The following is a 22,571-nucleotide window of genomic DNA, read 5'->3' on the forward strand; positions in this document are numbered from 1 at the left end:
GCATTGCCTCTTCCACTTCCCTGGAAGGCTGGTTGGGGTGAGTCCCGCAGGTCTGAGCAGGACGAGAGGTGTCAATGTCATGACCTCTGTCTGGCTTTCTGGATCCTTAGATGAATTGGAGTTGGATTGGAATTTGGCACACAGTCTGAGGATAAGCTCTCAGTTTCCTGCTTTCTGAAAAAAAGAAAAAAAATAACAGGCCAGCTTGACAGAAGGTTCGAGGGTAAAATGCTGATGAACAGGAAGTAACCACATTTTCCTGCATTAGCAGCAGCTTGGAGACCAAAGCTCTATGAGGAGGACACATGATTTGGGTCGTTTTGAATCCCAAAGGCAGGATTTTTCCCCTCTCACTTAAAGCAAAACCTTTCATTGCCACTGAATAATTATGCATTTCTTAGACTGCCAGCTTCCGCAACAGTAATTCCTACCCTCCACTTTGACACTGGGTGTGTTCAGTTATTTTGAGGAAATCTACAAACCCTTCAGATTCACTCATCTCTAATAAATGTTTAAAATGTGCCTTTTATGGTACCTTTTTCTAGGTTAATGTATTAGTTATCTATGGCTGCATAATAAATTAATGCAAAACATAACAATGAAAACAACTATCATTTAGTATCTCATATAGTTTCTCTAAGGCTCAGGAATAGGGGAGTGGCTTAGGTGGATGTTTCTGACTTGGGATCTCTCCTGAGGTCGCAGCTGAGATGCTGACTGGGGCTGTGTCATCTGAAGGCTCAGCTGGGCCTGGAGGATGTCTCCAGGCTACCTGTCCGTGGTTACTTGTCAGAAGCTTCAGTTCCTTGCCACGTGCGCATGGCGGCTTTTGTCATTAAGAGCAAGAGTCACAGAGAGAGAGAGAGAGAAAGAAAGAGAGTGTCCATGACTTTTTTTTTTCTTTGAGACAGAGTCTCGCTCTGTTGCCAGGCTGGAGTCCCGTAGTGTGATCTCGGCTCACTGCAACCTCTGCCTCCCAGGTTCAAGCGATTCTCCTGCCTCAGTCTCCCAAGTATCTGAGACTATAGGTGTGCATCACCATGCCCAGCTAGTTTTTGTATTTTTAGCAGAGACAGGGTTTCACTATGTTGGCCATGATGGTCTCGATCTCTTGACCTCATGCCACCTTGGCCTCCCAAAGTGCTGGGATTACAGGTGTGAGCCCCTGCGCCTGGTCTGATTGTCCATGACTTTTTTTGCAATTGTTTCTCCTAATAACATCTGATCTCAGTGTGGTATATTTGTTACAATTCATGAACACATGTCAATACATTTTTATTAACTAAAGTCTATAGTTTATATTAATTTACTCTGTGTTGTATGATTCTATATTTTTAATGTTTTATTGTAAAATACATATAAAATCAATTTTGCTATCTTAACCATTTTTAAGTGTATGGTTCAGTAGTGTTGAATGCATTCATGTTGTCGTGCAAACAACACTATCACCCATCTTCAGAACTCCCTTCATCTCGTGAAACTGAAGCTCTGTACCCATTAAAAAGTAACCCCTCATTCCTTCCTTCCTTAGTCCCTGGCAACCAACATGCTACTTTCTGTTTTTATGATTTTAACCACTCTTAAGTATCTCAAGTAAGTGGAATCATACAGCATAGGTCTCTTTGTGACTGGTTTCTTTTGCTTGGCATCATGTCTTCAAGGTTTATCTGTGTTGAAGCAAGTGTGAAGGTGTGGAATTTCTTCTCCTCCCTTCCTTCCTCCCTCCCTCCCTTCCTTCCTTCCTTCCTTCCTCCCCCCTTCCTTCCTCCCCTCCCTTCCTTCCTTCCTCCCCTCCCTTCCTTCCTTCTTTCCCTCCCTCCCTCCCTCCCTCCTTCCCTCCTTCCCTCCTTCCCTCCTTCCCTCCCTCCTTCCCTCCTTCCCTCCTTCCCTCCTTCCTTCCTCCTTCCTTCCTTCCTGTCTTTCTTCCTTTCTCTTTTTTTTTTTTTTGGAGACAGTCTTACTCTGTTGCGCTGCTGGAGTGCTGTGCCATGATCTCGGTTCACTGCAACCTCCACCCCCTGGATTCAAGTGATTCTCCTGCCTCAGCCTCCTGAATAGCTAGTATTACAGGTGCCCACGACCACGCCTGGCTAATTTTTGTGTTTTTAGTAGAGAATGGCAGGCTGGTCTCGAACTTCTGACCTCAAGTGATCTGCCCACCTAGGCCTCCCAAAGTGCTGGGATTAAAGGCATGGGCCACCACACCGAGCCCCTTTTTAAGGCTGAACGCTATTCCATTTTATGTATATACCACAGTTGGCATATCCATTCATTGGTCGATGGGTACTTGGGTTCCTTCCATGTTTTAGCTGTTATGACAGCTTTATCGGTTTGGACAAATGCATAATTATCCATCCACCATTAGAGTATCATGCAGAATAATTTTCCTGCCATAAAAATCTCCTGAGCTTCACTTATTCTTCCCTTCCTGCCCTCCCCTGCAGGTTCCTGGCAACCACATCTTTTTCCTGTTTTGCGTTTTCCAGAATGGTATATAGTTAGAGTCACGCGGTATGCAGCCCCAGTAGGTTTTATGACCTAGTCTCAGAGTCAGACACTGTTATGTCTTCCTTATTCTGTTAGAAGCAATTTCAGCCTTTCTTCGGCGGGTCGAGTGGGGGAGGGTGGGTAACTATGCTTCACTACTTAACAAGTTGGGGTGGTGGGGAGAGGAATCATCAAAGAATTTTCAGACGTGTTTTAAACCACCATAGTTAGGATGATAAGGCTGGAAGTTCCATCGATCGCTGGATGTCCACTCTGTGCTGGACGCTGTTCTTAGTGTTTTATATGCACTGTTCATTTAACACACCAATGCCATGAGGTCACTGTCATATTTATCCTTGACATTTCACAGATGAGGACACTGTGACTCCCTGAAGCCACATAACATAACTCATAAGGGGCAGAGCCAGGATGCAAACTCAGGTCAGCCTGAAACCAAAACCCAAGTCTTGAAATTATATCATACTGTTCCCTTTTAGTCTAGGGAGAAGTCTTCATCTAAGGCTTAGATACAGGGGACAGGGTCTGACCAAATGCATCAGAAGATGTCAGTGCGGGATGATGCTGAACCTCTTCCAGTTGCCTCTCCAAAGGCATTCTTCGTTCTTCCTCACTGTGGTAGTTTCCATTGCGGCTGGAACAAATCACCACAAACTTAAAATTGTATGCATTTCCTGTTTTAAAGTCCTGTAGCTCAGAAGTCCAATATGCTCTCACTGTGCAATCATCAGGGTGTCCACAGAGCTGCCTTACCTTTGGAGGCCCTAGGGGAGAATCTCTTTCCTTGCTTTTTCCAGCTTCCAGAGTCTGTCGGCATTCCTTGGCTTGTGGCCCCTCCTCTCTCATCAAAGCCAGCAATATGGCCCTCTCCGATCATCTCCGCTGAGTCCCATCTCCCTGACTCTCTCCTGCTTCTAAGAATGTCTGTGATTATACTGGGCCTATCCAGATAGTACAGAATCATCTCCCTATCTTGAGGTTAGCCGATTAGCAACCTCAGTCCATCTGCAAACTTAGTTTTGATATTTAATTTATAGGAATTTTACAGGTTTCCAGGAGTAGGAGGTAGACATCTTTGGGAATGTTGATAAAAAAGTAACAAAATCTGGAAGATACCCTAAATAGGTTTGTTCTGAGCCAATGTGAATGACCATGGCCTGGCAAATGGCCTGGGAGATAGTCTCCAGTGGTCCTGAGAAAGGGTGTCTGAGATGATTGGGTTATAATTTTGTTTTTGTACATTTTAGGGAGACAGAAGTTATAGGCAAAGACAAATCAGTACATGGAAAGTATACATGGGTTCAGCCCAGAAAGGCAGGACATCTTGAAATGGGGTAGGTAGTCCGTGGATTACAGATCATAGTTGGACTCAAAGATTTTTTGATTGACAGTGGGTTGAAAGAGTTAAGCTTTGTCTGAATACTTAAAGCCAGTAGAAAGGAATGCTTGAGTTAAGATAAATGGGGTTGTGAAAAATAAAAAAACTTAGCCAGGCATGGTGGCATGCACCTGTAGTCCCAGGTACTTGGGAGGCTAAGGCATGAGAATGGCTTGAACCCAGGAGGCAGAGGTTGCAGTGAGCCAAGATTGCATGACTGCACTACAGCCTAGGTAACAGAGGGAGACTCTGACTCAAAAAAGTATAAAAATAAGGGGGTTTGGGGAAGCCAACATTCTTGTTATGTGGGTTAAGATTTCGGGTAGCAGGCTTCAGAGGGAATAGATGGTAGATGTCTTGTTGTCAGACCTTAAAATGTGTCAGTTTCTTTTTTTTTTATTTTTTTTATTTTTGAGACGGAGTTTCGCTCTTGTTACCCAGGCTGGAGTGCAATGGCACGATCTCAGCTCACCGCAACCTCCACCTCCTGGGTTCAGGCAATTCTCCTGCCTCAGCCTCCTGAGTAGCTGGGATTACAGGCACGCGCCACCATGCCCAGCTAATTTTTTGTATTTTTAGTAGAGATGGGATTTCACCATGTTGACCAGGATGGTCTCGATCTCTTGACCTCGTGATCTGTCCGCCTCGGCCTCCCAAAGTGCTGGGATTACAGGCGTGAGCCACCGCGTCCAGCAAAGGTGTCAGTTTCCTAGCTAATCCCTGCTAGATCCATAAAAGTCCTGGCTACTTTCACAGAGATTCTTTGTAGATTCAGAATTTCCCCCTACAAAAGACAGCTTTGCAGGGTCATTTCAAAATATATCAAAGAAGCATATTTTGGGGTAAAATATTTTTATTTCCTTCGGAGTCTGCTGTCTGTCATGCTCTGCTGCACCAGAGTCAGGTTGGAATTTGGTATCTTACTGCCAGAGTCGGTTTTGTCAGTCTGATGATTTCTGTTTGAATGTTAATGCTGGTCAGTTGTATGTAAACTCAGAAAGGGAGGGGCTATAAGGAGGTGTGTCTGACCTCCCTTTCCACCATGGCCAGAAATTTCATTTTTTAGGTTTCCATTGGCCCAGGGGGAGTCCATTCAGTTAGTTGAAGAGATACAGGATTTTATTTTTGGTTTACCGCCGTTCTTGCTCTTTTCCTAGGAAGCTGGTATGGAAGGATGACCCCAGGGGCTCCTCTACCCTTTCATTGTGAGTCGAGTTCGGCTTATGGGGAGTTTTGGTGGGAGATTGGAGGGAGGAGGTTAAATGATGTCAGGGTATGTATCGTCCTGTGTCCTTCCTGAGTGGCAGAGAGGACTGGCCTCTGCTTGCTGTCACTAAGCAGCCAGCTTCCTTCCTTTCTTTCTGGGACCCCCTAATGTCCCCTTCCCCTCAACCATTTTGGCCTGTGGGAAAATAATTTTGCTGCTACTAATTCTAGGTCGCTGCATATCCTGGGTGGCTTCCCTGTGCTCTGCCTACACCTTTGGAAATAGTACTTCTGTAAGTAAGATCGCTTTAAATAATCCTAATTTGTGTATGCCATCTGTTTCTTATTGAGACCTTGACTGATACAGCGACTAAGGATAGTCATATTTGAAGTTTAAAAAAAAAAAAACAAAACAAAACACGTGTGTCTTGAATCAGGCTAAGCTGAATTTTTCAAAGCGTGGTCCTTAGCCCCTTGACAGAGATATTGACATGAACCCAGAATCCTAAGGGGCTATGTTGTTTTCAGAAGCCAAGTTAAATTTCCATATGAAAGCAAAGCTTTTTACCTTCTTAACCAAGATGGTCCTTAGGATGTAGAATGTTCTCTGAGTTCCTGTTGGTGTCTGTTACAGCAGGTGAGGAATTCAAGAACACTGCCCCCTCCATACCCGCAACATGTGACAGGCTATTGCCCTTGTCTTAGAAGAACTGATTTAGGTTTTTTTTTTTTAAAAAAAAAACAACAACAACAACAATAACTTAAGAAAAATTCCAATAATTCCACAGGTGAGCTAATGAGCTAATTACAGAGAGTGGTTTCAAAATATTGGCATTCCACAAGTAAACAGCATCTGCCTTTGATTAAGGTGTGAAATTTTAAAAAGGGATGGAAAGATGGGTAGTATGTTCAGGTGGCTTCTTTTTTTATTTTTATTTTTGATCGTGCAGAAATGATTATATAATGGCCTTATGTGTAGTCTCCTGTGAGAACCAGGAAAACCAAATAACATATACCAAGACCCTGCAGTGGCATGAGGCGTCAACTCTGAACTGCCTGTCTGGGGCAGAGCCTGGTCCACTGTCTGCAGAGCTAGGGCTTTGTAATTGTTTTCTCATGTTTCTGCACTGTTTGCTGTTTTACCTTTAGAATGAGAGTTCCCTCTGCATATACATAGACCAAGTTTGTAAAATTTTGAACGGTTGTCTCTGCTTTGTCAGTGGTTGTCACTATTAACTCCTCATTAGAATAGGGAAAGGAGCTTTAAAAAGTAGCCATGATGCCTGCCTGGGCTGTGGCCCCAGGGACTCTGAATTAATTGGTCTTGGATGGGGCATTTCATAAGCATCCAGGGTTCAGACCAATGGAACTAAAACAGGGCTTCTTAAATTTTAACGTGCGTGCAAATCACCCAAGACTCTTGTTAAAGTGCGGATACTGATTCAGTAAGTCTAGGGTGGGACCTGAGATTCTGAATTTATGATAAACTCCCGAGCGATGCTACTGTGGCTACCTGTGGAACACATGTTGAGTGGTAAGGAGATAGAACGTTTGGGTGGCTACAGATAGCTTTTTAGGATGAGTGAATGTTAACGCTTGAGTGTTTGGTGATTTGAATCATGGCTCCAAGAGTTGAGAGTTTTCTAGGAAGTAGGAAATTTGTAGTCTAATTTGGATGATCGAATTATAGACTCAGTGGGGTCTTCAATAGCAAAACACAGCCAGGCCTCTTCACATGCCATCGTTGTCACGTTAATGATGAGTCTATTGATCCATTCATGCATTCATTCATTTACCTATTCATTCATTCATTTGTTCATTCATTCATTCACTGAATATGTATCGAATACCTGTCATATACCAGGCATCTTTTTGGTGCTGAGAATGGATCAATGACAAAGATAAACGAGGTTCTTGCCCTTGGCTATTCCAGTGAATGGAGTAGAAATAGATTAACTCAAGTAAATAAATATGAGTCAACAAAAGCCATACGGATGGCGATATGGACTATGAACGAAATCAAGCACGCTGTTTCCTTAGGTGGAAGGTGTGGCTATACAGTTTAATTTGCTATGTCTAGGGAGTGTCCAATGGAAGTTTCTTGGAAGAAATGATGTTTTAGCTAAGACACGAAAAGACCCAGGGAAAGACCATTCCAGGAAAACAGAAAAGCAGGGCAAAGACCCTGAGTAGGAAGGAGATTGATTTATCGGGGAACAGAGACGGGATCAGTGTAGCCTTGGTGTCATGAGTGAGGAGATGCGTTGTGTGGAGAGGCAGGAAGGGAACGTCTCATGCAGAGGATGAGGACTTTGAGTGCCTTGCTAAGCACCATAGGAAGCCGTCTGATGGTTTTATGCATGGAAGAGGAACATTCTGATTTATGTGCTAAAATGATTACTCTGGCTGCTATGTGGCAGATGTATTAGAGATGAAGATGTCAGAAGTGGACACAGGAAAACCAGTTAGTAAACTCAGAGTAACCCAAATGAATGATGATTATGCCCGATCCTAGAAAAGTGGCAATAGAAATGGATATAATTTTGCGATGACACTGACAGATCGAGGGATGAGGAAACTGGAGGAAGCATGGATGACTTCTAGCAAATGAGTAAATAGTAGTGATTTACTCACGCGGGGAGGGCGGCAGAAGATGTAATTTGTAGGGCATGACAAGACCCCAGAGCTCCATTTTAAACAAGTTTGAGATGCCTGTTAAACTTGCAAGTGCAGATTTAAGAATATAGTGGATACTCTAAAAGTCTAGAGCTTAGGGAAGAATTCAGGTCTAAAAATAGGATTTGAGGGGCGATTCCTATATTCATATTAAACATTACCTTTTTAAATGAGTTTTCAAGGACAGAGAAAAGTAGATGCCAAGGGAATATCGGGGTTTTGATGAAAGATTGGCCCAAGATTAGAGAGGCGACTTTGGCTCCTTTTTGAAACCCATCTTGGCTTTGGATGCTCAGATCTTAGACTCAAGGTAACCTTTGCAGAGATTTCAATAATAATCAGTATGTAAACTTTCAGTAAACATTATTTCCCAGACATGGAACATCTGGCCGAAGTCAGTGTGATTTGAAATGACGTTGGCTTTATCTCGATGTCTCTCCCAGAGGGACACGTTGTGAGGAAACAGATACTACGTTGGGTGATTATGGAGGGTGGGGAAATCAGCTTGTTGGTTCCTTGGCCAGATGTCTAAGTATACGGTAACGGAGTTAATGGATGCCGAGGAGGAAAGACGTGTGCAGAGTTGGCATCCTTTCAGCAAAGCCAGGCAAGGTTGCCGATGAAGGATGCCTGCTGCTACGGTGGAGCTGAGGATATATTCTTGGACCAAGGAAGAAACACAGAGGGCACATTATCATATGCAATGATTAGTTGGCTAATGAGCCTTGAGGGGCAGGGGGAAAATGGACTACAGAAGAAATTAAACGAGTACCTGACATCCTAATGTTCTTTATAAACACATGATGATGTCAGTGTGTGTGTGTATGGGTGTGTGTTTCTTCATGCCAGCCCACTTGGCTGTGTTAACCAACCCCACAGAAATACACAGAATGAGGCTGACCGACTCCCCCTTCCCCGAGTGCTTCCTGGGCAGGATACCACGCAGGAGGAGGTGATTTGGCTTTTAGACAGATCCTTTCCCTGTGGTGGTTCTTGGTGGAGGATGAAAGATGAGATTTCTCTGAAAAGCTCATCCCTTTGAATTGTGTTCCCGAGGAAAGAGGCCAGATGCCACATGACCAGAGTTTTAGAAAACTCCAGAGTTTTGGGTGATGAGCATGCAATGCCTGGCTGTCTTCCATCTGCAGCAAGGGCAGAGCAGCAGGGAATGGACAAGTGTGCAGAGAAGAAAAGGAGGCAAGGAATGAGGGATGACTTCCTTACAGACCAGATTACTTCATCCCCAAATGGAATAGTTCAGAGCGAGTGAAATCAACTTTATTTAGAGTAGGGGATGCTGGTTTAGCTACCATGACAGTGTCGCAGCCATGCACCCTGTATTGAACTGACTACCTTCGGACTTGTTTTAAAGGTTTTTTGTTCATTGTCTAACTCCACACCAATCAGAGAAGCTTGGAGGCTGTACCATGGCTGTGCCTATTTTATGCATGCAAAAACAAGTGTTTAGAGAGATAAAGTGATTTTCTTAGAGTTTCACAGACAGTAAAACTTGGACTCTAGGATTGGAACTCAGGCAGTGACATATCTACACGTTGGAGGCACATTTTGCTATGTGATCGACCTAATACTCACTAAAAAGGAAGAAGGCAATGCCCCATGGGAACAAAGGCCAGGATTTAAAAATGGTTTTACTTTAAAATAAATACGGCCATTTGTGTTATGTTTAATATGTGCCCGGAATTTTACTGTAAAATTGCCATATCTGATTTGATTTAATCTTTATAACAGCTCCATGGGGTAGGTATTATGATCCTCATTCTACATGTGATGACACTGGCTCAGGAAGGATCCCTGGCCAGGGTCAGGCAGTTCAACTTGGCTGAGCTAGGATTTGAGTTGGGGCCTTTGTCTCTATTACACATGCCCTTCAGCTGGTATTCGGTACTACTTAATTGTAAGTGAAGAGGCTCTGATATTTTTCTCCCAGGCTTAGAAGGAAACGTGGCATAGGCCCTCTGTGTCTTTTGAAGCTCACCCATGTTCTGGAAAGAAGAATGTAAGATAAATACTTATAGTAATGTTTTCTTCTAGATATGTCTGATTTCTCTCCAATTACCAGTGCTTCCGCATTATCTATAGTCTCGGATGCTTATTTTTGCTTTCACAATCTCTCATAAAGACTGGATACCAGAAACCTGCCAGATTGTGATTTCTGCTGTTCTGCCACTGAAACTTCATTATTTAATGTTCCCGTTAATAATACTGGACACACATTTCGGGATTAAAGTATGTGCCTTCTCAAATGATGTATCCTGGAAAGGTTATTATTAATAAAGGTAGCATTAAAACACCACAAATAACTCTGTAACCTTGCTTGGGCTTAATAAATTCCCTGCAGAAAATTTTATTTGCAGCAAACCCTTAAAATTCAGCTCACTTTTAATATACTGTGACCTTCATTGGCCCTTATCATTCATTATACGAGTGACCTTTCCAAAGTTGAGAAGGGTAGTTGCAACAGCTTTTGGGTATTAAAACCTGTAAGAGGTAGGTATGGTTTTCATTCATTCCTACTGATAATTAATTCATGTACTTTAAAGACGTAGCATTATTCCTTTTATGACACAGTTGGTGGTGGTTCCACAAGGGCATGGAATATAAATGGTTATCTTGGCTAAAGCGGGTTTCTGTCCTTTTTAGACACTGAGCTCTATCTATAGCAGGACTTAAACTGGGACTTCCCTTAGAAGGAGCAATGTCAAGCTGTTGGAGACTTGATCATCATTTTGATGATCATCCCTTTGCCATTTTGATGATCAACCCCTTACATCTTCTAAGAGCCCTTTTTTTTTTTTTCCACTCTGTCGCCCAGGCTGGAGTGCAATGGCACAAACTCGGCCAACTGCAACCTTCACTTCCTGGGTTCAAGCGATTCTTCTGCCTCAGCCTCCCAAGTAGCTGAAATTACAGGTTACGTGGTGGCAGCACCACGCCCAACTGATTTTTATCTTTTTAGTTGAGATGGGGTTTCACCACGTTGGTCAGGCTAGTCTCAAACTCCTGACCTCAGGTGATCTACCTGCCTTGGCCTCCCTTTTTAAAATATTTATCACAAAATGGCTCACGCCTATAATCCCAGCACTTTGGGAGGCTGAGGTGGGTGGATCACTAGGTCAAGAGATCGAGACCATCCTGGTCAACATGGTGAAACTCCGTCTCGACTAAAAATACAAAAATTAGCCGGGCACGGTGGCCCAGTCTGTAGTCCCAGCTACTCGGGAGACTGAGGTAGGAGAATTGCTTGAACCCAGGAGGTGGAGGTTGTGGTGAGCCAAGATCGCACCATTGCACTCCAGCCTGGGTAATAAGAGTGAAACTCTGTCTCAAAAAAAAAAAAAAATTTATTACATAAAACTGAAAGCATATATAAAAGTAGAGAGAATAGCATACAGAATCACCTTCTCTTGAATCACCCAGATTCAATAATTATGAAGGTATTGCTAATCTTACTTTGCATATGCCCTGGCTACTCTCCCTTTCTAGTCTCAGGCTACTAGTCTCAAGCAGATAACAGACACCATACCATTGTTTCCATAAATATTTCAGGTTGCATTTTTATTTTTATTTATTTATTTATTTTTTTTATTTATTTATTTATTTTTTTTATTGCACAGGTTGCATTTTTAAAGGATAAGTTTTTTTCCTAACATACCTGTAATACCTACTAACAATAGTGATTTATGAACGTCACCACTATTAAATAATGGTTTAACCTTCCAATTTTTTCAAAAATGCCAAAGTTTTCTTATTTCCAATTCTAAAAATAGTCTTTATTTTTTTAGAGCAGTTTTAGATTCACAGCAAAACTGAGCAGAAGGTACAGAGACTTTGCATTTCCCCCATCCCCACATTTGCATAGCTTCCCCCATTAGCAACACCCCTTCCAGTGGTACACTTGCTATGATTGATTGTATAAGAGTTTGTTTATTTGAAACGGGATCCAAATGAAGTCTGTACACTGTGGTTGGTTGATATATCTTTAAAAGGCCATTTTACTCAGTCTTAAGCTCTTTTTGTTATTTATTTTTTATTTTTGGAGAGGAAGTCTCATTCTATCTTTCAGGCTGGAGTACAGTGGCATGATCTCAGCTCACTGCAACCTCTGCCTCCTGCATTCAAGTGATTCTCCTCCCTCAGCATCCTGAGTAGCTGGGACTACAGGTGTGTGCCACCATGCCCAGCTAATTTTTGTATTTTTTAGTAGAGATGGAGTTTCACCATATTGGTCAGACTGGTTTCACACTCCTGACCTCAAGTGATCCACTTGCCTCAGGCTTCCAAAGTGCTGAGATTACAGGCATGAGCCTCCACACCCAGCCTGTTTTAAGAATCTTTTAATCAGTCTTTCTCTCCCATGTTTGTTTGTTTGGGTTTTCCTTTTTTTAGCGTTTTTCTTTGTGGTGGTTGTTGACCTTGTTACGGAAATCAGATTGTTTGTCCTGCAGTATTTCCCACGGTCTGGTGTTTGCCGATTGCATCCCTGTGGTGTCATTTCACATGTTCCTTGGTCCTTTTTATTCTTTAAAATTGGACTAGGTCAGATGGAGGTTCCATTTCTTTGGTCGTTTCTTCTTCCAATAAGAGGCACATTATATCAGATTGTCTCCCTTTTTGTGATGCTATTTAATCTCCATGGGCTAGGTATTATTAGCTTCATTCTGCATTTGATGAAGCATCCATTGACCATGGATGCTCGATGCATTTTTCAGGGATTGCAGACTGGTGATACTGTAATTTTATCATTTCTTCTTCATGGATTTACTGTAAGACTTCTTAAAGAGTAATTTCCTGGTCTACTTTTAGGATAATCTGGGAATATCGTTTATACAGGAAGTACAGGAAAAATGCTTGACTTTCCCTTTGTGATTTCAAATTTATGAGTTTATCTGCATACTCTAGTGGTGACTGTAATTTTTGGTTTTACTACAAATTCAGGGATGGAAGTTACTAACTTTCTTGATGCTCACCTTATTCAATCTTCAACCAATAAGGGCTTCCTCAAGTTTCTGCAGAAGTCATTTTTACATGACTCTGCTTGTCTTTGATAGCTTTCTTGTTATCTAGTATGACATGATATTCTAGATTCATCTTCTAGATTTGGTACTCCTCTTTTGAAATAATCCATTTCCCCAAGGAGGTCTGCTAGTTTGGTGCAAAAGTAATTGCCGTTTTTGCCATTAAAAGTAATGACAAAACTGCAATTACTTTTGCACTAACCTAATGGTTTCTAAGGGTATTCCAGGATCATAACCTGGGTACCAGAGGCATCCCATGAATCTTAAAAGAATCTCATCATCTTTTCCCCAAAAACCATGTCCTCTAGTTACCGTCATCTTGATCATCAGCCCCTCTATCCATCCAGGTACTGAGACAGGAGACTTCAGAGTATACTTTCTTTCCTTTTCTTTGAGACAGAGTCTTGCCCTGTTTCCCAAGTTGGCGTGCGGTGGCGTGATGGTGGCTCACTGCAATCTCTGACTCCTGAGTTCAAGTGATTCTCATGCCTCAGGGTTCTAAGTTGCTGGAATTACAAGCACGCACCACCATGCCCAGCTAATTTTTGTATTTTTAATAGAGACAGGGTTTCACTATGTTGGCCAGGCTGGTCTTGAACTGCTGACCTCCAGTGATCTGCCTGCTTAGGCCTCCCAAAGTGCTGGGATTACACGTGTGAGCCGCTGTACCTGGCCACAGAGTTTTCTTTTATTCATTTTTCTTCCTTACAATCCATGTATTCATTTTCCTTTCCAGTTCCACTGCCAGAGCCAGACCCTCACAGTTCCTCATCTGGACCGACAAGTTTGATGCCTAATAAAATTGACCTGTAGTCTTGCTCTGGCTAGTCTAGCCCCCATCATGGCAACCAAGCCTGTTTTCCGAAAAACAAAACAGAACAGGAAAGCAAAATAAAACCAAAGCTAGTCATGCCGTACCCTTGCTCAAAAATACTCTGTGGCTTCCTGCTACCTAGAGAATAATTCCACGCTGTTCCAGTTCTTGGCATCTCTCCATTTCTAGTCCCATAATCTGCTTCTTCCTTCCATTTCCTTCATAGTAGGGATTTATAACTCCCTACATAGTAGGGATTTATAACTCTTCTTACTCAGTTCCTGCTGCTCCTGTGCCTGACGTACCTGTGTTCCTCTTCCCCCATTTCACCCGGGGTCATGGAGAAGCTTATGCCAATGCTCTCTTCAGATCCTTCTTTTCTGTGATGACTTCCGCCGACCTTGTCCAGAACTGCTTCCTCCCTTGATTTTGTTCCTTTAATACACACTTTGCTTAGTCAACCTCTACATGCCTTGGCATCTTAATCTGTAAAGTGGGGAATATAATTATCACAATGCCTATAGTCTGGGGTTGGGATTGTTCACGGAAAGTCCTTAGAAGTGGGCTTGGGCTCTTTGTCAGCTCTTCGTAAATATTAGTTCGTCATCTCGTTGTTGTTAGCAGTCATAATGTTTGCAGCGGTGACATTTCTTTACATCTGTTTTAATATCACTACATCTCAGTCATTTTACCTGAATCTTACCTTTTCTTTAAATTGGAAGTTTTTCTGGGGAAGGGACTGATCTTAGCAATTCTTCCTTTTAACCCTTGGGGCTGAGCAGTGCCTTACACACAGGGAAGCTTCCGCTATTATATGCAAATTTTTGTGCTGTGGATGTAGCAGAAATTATCTGAGGGCTCCTGATGTAACTCCTGCCCCCAGTCTTGCATCTTAGCTGGAAACAAGAAATAACGGAATAGTATCATCTGGTAACAAGGGGTGTCCCAGAGCAGGAAGTGAGCAGAGAGCTTGATGAAGCAGAAAGAGGGAAGAGTGACTAAAACCATCGGTGAGTGTCTGGCCTTGAAGAGTGGATTGAATTGGACAGAGAAGAGAAAGGAGATTGTTCTAGGAGAAAGTGGCCGGGCGCGGTGGCTCACGCCTGTAATCCCAGCACTTTGGGAGGCCGAGGCGGATGGATCACAAGAGGTCAAGAGATCGAGACCATCCTGGTCAACATGGTGAAACCCCGTCTCTACTAAAAATACAAAATATTAGCTGGGCATGTTGGCGCGCGCCTGTAGTCCCAGATGCTCGGGAGGCTGAGGCAGGAGAATTCCTTGAACCCAGGAGGGGGAGGTTGTGGTAAGCCTCGATCGCGCCATTGCACTCCAGCCTGGGTAACAAGAGCAAAACTCCCTCTCAAAAAAAAAAAAAGAAAAAAAAAAAGACTAATAAGTATGGGAGTAAGAGGCAGCTGTCACTGCAGTGGCTGAATGTAAACAAAGAAAATGATTCCATTGAATATTAGTGGGTCAAATCAAGAAAATTCCAATGCAGTATAACAAGCTTTAGGAAACAAGACCATTAGCCACAATTTTATCTCATGGGAAAAAATAATGTATTGGATAAATAGTCATATTCACCACTCTCCCAGGTAAAGTTAAATAAATGAAACATGATTCTGCCTGTAATCTTTCCCTGTATATATAAGAGATCTTCAGGTCTTAAACAGTGCTTCAGGTCTCAGTCTGTGCCTCACCTGTGCAATCTGAATGGCACCCCTTAGGCTGGGCACAGTGGCCTGTCCTATACCTATAATTACAGCACTTGGGAGGCCGAGGCAGGAGGATCGCTTGAGCACAGGGGTTCAAGACCAGCCTGGGCAACATGGCAAAACCCTGTCTCTGAAAAAGAATACAAAAAAAATGAACTAAGCTTGGTGGCATGCACCTGTAGTCCCAGCTACTCATGAGGCTGAGGTGGGAGGATCGCTAGAGCCCAGGAGGTTGAGGTTGCAGTGAGCTGTGATGGTGCCCCTGTACTCCAGCCTGGGCAACAGTGAGACCCTTTCTCAAAAGAAGAAACCAGAAAATTAAAATGAAAGAAATAAACAAATGGCACCCCTTGAGCAATGGCCATAATTGAGGAAACTGTCAGTTTGAAGCAGTGGACGAAGCTAACATTTCAGTATCTTCCCTAATATGGTAAATTTTTGTTTCATATTTTGGTTCATCCTGATCTGCTTATTAGGAAACATAATGTGAAATTGTTTTTTTAATGAGGGCAGGGAAGAATGATAATAATTACATATCATATTATCAATTTATGTAAATAGTATTTTAACATAAATAATATATGAATAATACTCAAATTCTGTAATTACAGTAATGGATGGTATGTTCTGAGTTTTTATTATGTGTCAGCCATTGATAGAAACACATTTTATTGAAGCCCCTAAGATCCCTAGCGTCACATTTCCTGTCTTTCCCGTTTGGCAGACAGACTCCAGCTTTCAGAGTCAAAATGAAGTATTTCAGGTCAAATTAAGTCTCAGCTGAGATCTGCCTCCTGATGATAAACACTGGGTTGACACCCTGACCATGCTTTATGTTGAATCCATGGAGGTGCAAACTGGAGAAAAGAATCACGAGTTTGTTCTTGTTCTCGTTGGTTGAAAATAAGTCACTACAATGAAAACACTTCTTCAGATGTTGTGTTTCTGTATGCTGTTGAAGGGAAACACAGATTGGCATGCATCTTCTCATAAGATTCATCAGTGGACAATATGCTATATTGTCTACTGTTTAATTTTTTTTTTTTTTTTTTTGAGATGGAGTCTCACTCTGTTTCCCAGGCTGGAGTGCAATGTCACGATCTCGGCTCACTCCACCTCCCAGGTTCAAGTGATTCTCCTGCCTCAGCCTCCCGCGTAGCTGGGACCACAGACGCATGTAGCCATGCCAGGCTAATTTTTTGTATTTTCAGTAGAGACAGGATTTTTTCATGTTGCCCAGGCTGGTCTTGAACTCCTGAGTTCAGGCAGTCCACCTGCCTCAGTCTCCCAAAGTACTAGGATTACAGGTGTGAGCCATCATGCACGGCTGGCTACTATTTAATTTTTAATAAATATTGACAAGTATCTGTTATAGAATCATGTCATATGAGGTTATTCCTTTGTAGAGGACTTCATGTGAATATAGTGTTTCTTGTGGCATCTTTTTTGGGATGCAAAACTTACCCTACAAGTTGTTTATGGTATTTCAGAATGAGTAAAGGCTTTCTGCTGTCCAATGGAATCATTAAGAAGTACTTGTTACCTTTCTCATTGAGTGATCTGTTTATTTTACTTTCAGTGCACTTGAGTTAAGTGACTATGATATGCAAGGATTTGGTGATACAGAATGGAACAGGCACTGCCGGACACGGTGGCTCATGCCTGTAGTCCCAGCACTTTGGGAGGCTGAGGCAAGTGGATCACTTGAGGTCAGGAGTTCAAGACCAGCCTGGCCAACATGGTGACACTCCATCTTTATTAAAAATACAAAAATTAGCTGGGCATAGTGGCACGTGCCTGTAGTCCCAGCTAAGCTATTCTGGAGGCTGAAGCAGGATAATTCCTTGAAACCTGGGAGGTGAACCGGGATGGTGCCACTGCACTCCAGCTTGGGCAACAAGAGTGAGACTCCATCTCAAAAAAAAAAAAAAATAGTGGACAGGCACAGTGTGTACTCTCATGGAAGTTTGCAGTCTGAGAAGGGAGACAAAAAAAGTGTGCTGATTTGATGAAGTGTGAAGACTCCAGCAGGAGCCATCAGCCAGCACAGAGCTGCAATGAGGACGTGACCAAAGTAAGATGAGCTCAGGAAACTAAGTGTGATTTTAGTTTATTGTACAAAACTTGGCCAACACAGAAAAGTACAAGGATGCAAATTCCTCAGAATCCCACAGTTACAGTCACTTCTAACATTTTTCTGGATGTTTGATTTTACTAATCCCCTCTTGGTGAGCACTTAGGTTATTTCTTTCCTAATGTATGAAATATCTCCTAATTTTGAAAATGTTTCCTCTGTCTACTGTGTGACAGAATTTGTTTTGTTTCTTTGCACTTGATTAAGGTTCTTGGGGTGGGAGGCAAAGTGGGTAGTTTGAATAGAGCTAAGCAAATCTAAGTGATGCTAGTATAAACTATATCTGTCCATAACTACTCCCTCTCTCTCTTTTTTTTTGAGATGGGTTCTTGCTCTGTCACCCAGGCTGGAGTGCAATGGCATGATTTCTGCTCACTGCAACCTCTGCCTCTCTTGGGTTCAAGTGGTTCTTCAGCCTTAGCCTCCCAAGTAGCTGGGATCACAGGTGTGTGCTCCCATACCCGGATGATTTTTGTATTTTTAGTAGAGATGGGGTTTCACCACATTGATCAGCCTGGTCTCAAACTCTTGACCTCATGATCCACCTGCCTCGGCCCCACAAAGTGCTGGGATTACAGGCGTGAGCTTCCGCACCAGCTGCTACTTCTCATTTTTATGTCAGCTCCCAAGGTGTTTGTTGGTGTCTCTAATCTCCTTACATTGTGGTCTCACCTGAGGGTTTGCATACTTTGGACTAAGTGAATATGGGGTTGCGTAGGGAGAAAGCAAAGGAATTTGACATTCGTCTGTCAAGGATATTGTCTTTAAAATGAAGTTTGGGAATCTGGTAAGCGGAAGATTCTAATGTGTTTGAACTGCACTGATGAATGCAATACCTGTTTTTCTTTCTCTCTCTTCCTGGCTCTCTCCTTCTGTCTCTCTCCCCTTTATCCCGCCATCCCTTTTCTCGCCCTTCTTTACCCGTTTGTGTTTGAATACTGGATCTTTATCAAGGTCACATTCATATATCTCAAGCAAGGGAAAATAAAAATCTTGTAATTTATTTATGCTTTAATTGCCTGGCCTCATTCCTTTTTTATTTAACCTCTGCTTACTCCCTAGCTCCTGGTGGGTCTATAGCTATTACCAGGAGAGGAGACTGGCATGGTCGCTGACCAGATCAATGAGGATGCTCCTTTAGAGACAGGGTTTACAGTTCTTGGTTACGATAAGCGTTATGAAAATCTAAAGGTTTTCTAGGAGAGGTACATTATGAAATCACACTCCCTTTTGAGCATTAATATGGATCAGCAGTGATAAATATTTGAGACACTGGCTGACTGGACATCTGATGAAGAATTAAGACTTTTTTTTACTCTGAAAGTGAGCTGCATACAGAGAGACCAAAGGCAGAGTGCAGATGAATAACAAAAGTGCCGATGTGGCAATTGATGAAACTCTCTTTTTATGATACTTTGCCTCAAGAGTGAAAAGTAAGTTTGTGTTTGTGAAAGCCCTGGTGACAAGAGTCTTTTTTTTCCCCCAAAGAAAGAGATCTGTGTAGGGCTGAATTTTCCCAGAGATCATGGTGGGGAGGGGGGAACGTTGCAATAAATCAAATGAGTTTTTATGATCCCTATAAGCAAAAACATAGTTCAGTTTTGATGGATTGTGTTAGAGAGTAAATTAGATTGCATGGAGGCTGAGTACTAAAGTTGATATTTACAGTGCTTAAATATATCGTCTGCCTCCTCTAAATGCAGCTCATTTATTGGCTTTATGTTGTGGAGGAAATATCAGAATAATGAGCTGGGGTTTTTTTTCTCTGTCTTTATAGTTTAATATCATGCAACTGTTTATTAATAAGCTCCAAACCCCACAGGATTCTTCTAATCCTATTCTAATATCAGACTAAATTTAATAAGATTCATTCTTCTTCCCACTGCATGTGCCTCATTCATTCATTTATTCAACCAATATTTATTGAGGGTCTCCCAAAGTGACGGGCCCGGGTTAGGCTTTGGGAATACAGTGTTGAAATGAGACAGCCTTGGTCTCTGGCAACAAATGGGGACAGACCAAAAGGGAAAATGAAAAAAGAAAAAATAAGACCGAAGGCACTGGGCGGAGAATGCGACCAGGCATTTAAGGATGTATGTTGTTTCCCTAATTTAATGACTTTGAGATTTTGGGAGAGATCGGAGTTTAGCATGCTTGAAAATACTGGTGTCCTTGGAGCTCGAGGATTATCTCCTGGGATGACGGAGGGGAAATTTCTGGCCATTTTCTCATTTTGCCGAGCACCCTCCCCTGGCATTGTTGAAATTTTACGAGGGTTTGCTATGTTTCTTTGAGGCAAACCTAACTTCGTTCAGGTTACCAGAAGTAGGCAGCTGCTCAATAGAATTCTAGATTCAGGACAAGATGTCTTGCTGATGGTGAGGTCAAAGACAAGGGGGAATCTTCAGAGAGAAAGAAAGCCTGAAGGCTGCACTTCAGACAAAGGCCTGACCTGGGCTCTTCACACTTGAAAGGATGCCAGAGTTCAAAGAAGGCAGTGGCAAAGGAGCAAACGCAGACACATGGGAAGGCTGTGAAGAGGGATTTTATTTGAAGTGGAGTTTTTGAGGACTTGATGGGGTCGGGGGTGGCATGGAGAAATGCAAGTAACATGCTGCTTCATTACAGAAATTCTCATCAGAACCATTTTCTATCACGAATAGGAGTGTTTATTGGTTGCCATTAGTCCCTGTGCCTCTCCTCTCTCTTGCCCTCCTTTCCTTCTCCTTTCCCTGCCTCCCTCCCTCCTCACCTCCCTCCCTCTCCTTCTCTGATCTGAGTGTGTTTAACATCCAACCTTTGCTAACTTCTTGCACCAGCTTAGAACCATCTCTTAGACTGTGCCATTGTTTATGCTGGTTTAGACCTTTAAAGATAGAGCTTTTTGAAGATATAACATTCCTGATGACATCAAAGCAGCATTTCCAGAAAATATTGAGATTTGGCTTATATATTCATTTATTCATCCATCCATCCACCCATCCATCCATCCAGCCATCAATCATCCACCCACCCTGCCACACCCCCATTCCACCATTCACTCATCCATCCCTTCACCCACCCACCCACCCACCAATTTATTTACTCATCCATCTACCCACTCACCCACCCATCCACCCACCCAACCACACACCTGTCTGTCCGTCCATCCGTCCATCTATCCATCCGTCCATCCATCCATCCATCATGTTTACATTAAAGGAAACAGCACTGTCTTGCACAACTGCTTCCCTCTAGCTTTCTCATCTGTGCATCTGGAACAACTAACTCAGACTCTGTAGCTGGAAAACCAAGAAAAACGACTGTGAAAGCATGCCACATCTTTGCAAAAGCAAACACCACCACATGCACTGCTATTAATAGACTGCTTCCTCTTTTCATATTCTTCCTGTGAAAGTCATAATTTGCATCTATAGGGTTAGGTTTGGCAGAAAGGGAAGGTAGAAGAGGTGAATAATTCATCTGGACTTGGAGTGAAGGTTTTAATTTTCTCTTGAATCTGAGATGTCTGTTGGAAATGAAGGTGGCTCTAAAGGAAGATCAAAATAAAACGTGAGCAATTCTGATTTTTTCACTAAGCAGTCACCATTATAAAAATGAATTAAATGTTGAAGCACTACACAGGAGTGCATGGTATCTCTTGTGCAAGAAACTAGGATAGGGTGATTTATGTAGGGATGACCTAATCAAAATCTCTTTAATGTTATTGTATGCAATATTAACATTTATATAATAATTTATACTAAATAATATACATATATTATATAAATCTCATACTTTGGTTCACTTTAATATTCTATTTACTCTGTATTTTTAAATGTATTTTAAAGTGAAAATCAGTATTTTGAAGAGAACTATTCAACTTTCATTTTCGCCTATGGCGGGAGAGGATGTATTTAAATGGGTTCTCTGAGTAAATAGATTTTTGACACTTGAGGTCATTCAAACTGAGCATCTCTCAGTTTTATGTCTTCTGTTTCTTCGTTCTTCTGTCTACTTTGTTTTACTTTTAGAAGCTGAAACAGGGCCTCTGCCATCTGTTTATCTATTTCAGCCAAATTCACCATTCAGATAATGTACATTTCACAACTTAAGCCCACTCAGAGATCACTTTTCACCACTTAAAGAGCATTTAGCCATGATTCCAGGAATAGAAGATGTATCCTGAGACCCATAATGACTTGATGAGAGAATAAAGGATCATTTGTTATGCAGCAAGTATAAAATTATAACAACAGCTCCCTGTGTTTACAGATGAAGGACATTCTGGCTGGGGAAAGGGGGAGGATTCTCCAACTTTCTGACATAAATGATTGGATGCTGTTCTTTTCCACTCTATTTGTTGTCTTGGAAACAAATATAGGATACAATGTTTTAAAAAATAGGTAATTGGCACCATTTGGCCCTAAAATTAGGAGTGGGCTTTTTTTTTTTTTTTTTTTTTTTAACATATAACAAGAATGGAAAAACATCTTGCTTACTAATTGGAAGGAATACGTTTGTTGCTACAGTGTACTGCGTTTTGGCGCTCAAATTCTCCTCTTCTTAGCCACAATTTGGCGAACAGGATTTGCACCATTTGTTCATCTGTAAAATGGTGATAATAATAGCAGATACTGCCTAGTCTTAAAGTGAGAATCAAATGAGTTAATAGATACAAAACACTTACAGCAATGCCTAGCACATACTGCATGTTCTAGAAGGAATAGCTGTAATTTTTGGTTATTACACCGTTAGGAGAAGCTTCCTGCAATAGTTTTATGAGACCTGCTATCCTCATAACGCTTTTGGTTGGCTTTTCACAAAGTGTCTTTTCAGGTTCGACCTCTACGTTAGCAGTTCCATATACTTTGAGGCTTGCTTCATGATTTTCCTATGGTGTTGTAAACAGGAGGCCTCCGCATGGATGTGTTGCTACGTAACGTAGAACCATTTGGCCGCAAGTAACTTCAAACCATTCTTACTACCTTAAGAAAACATCCTGGAAAGACTCAGAGCTGTTTCCCAGAATTCATGGGCACAGAGCTCTGTCATAGGACCCAAGGAGAGTAAATTCACACAGTTACTCGAGAAGAACGGAAACCAGGAAAAGAACATCTATAGG

General features: G+C 42.1%; 1 protein-coding gene across 1 annotated transcript in view; it reads left to right on the forward strand.

The window, feature by feature from the left end:
• The window catches only part of RBFOX1 (RNA binding fox-1 homolog 1), a 2,526,943-nt gene that overhangs the window by 814,344 nt on the left and 1,690,028 nt on the right, over positions 1-22,571 (forward strand).

Source organism: Aotus nancymaae, unplaced genomic scaffold (assembly GCF_030222135.1).
Source record: "Aotus nancymaae isolate 86718 unplaced genomic scaffold, 86718_ANA_hifiasm-v0.15.2.pri h1tg000049l, whole genome shotgun sequence".
In the NCBI taxonomy this organism is placed as follows: domain Eukaryota; kingdom Metazoa; phylum Chordata; class Mammalia; order Primates; family Aotidae; genus Aotus; species Aotus nancymaae.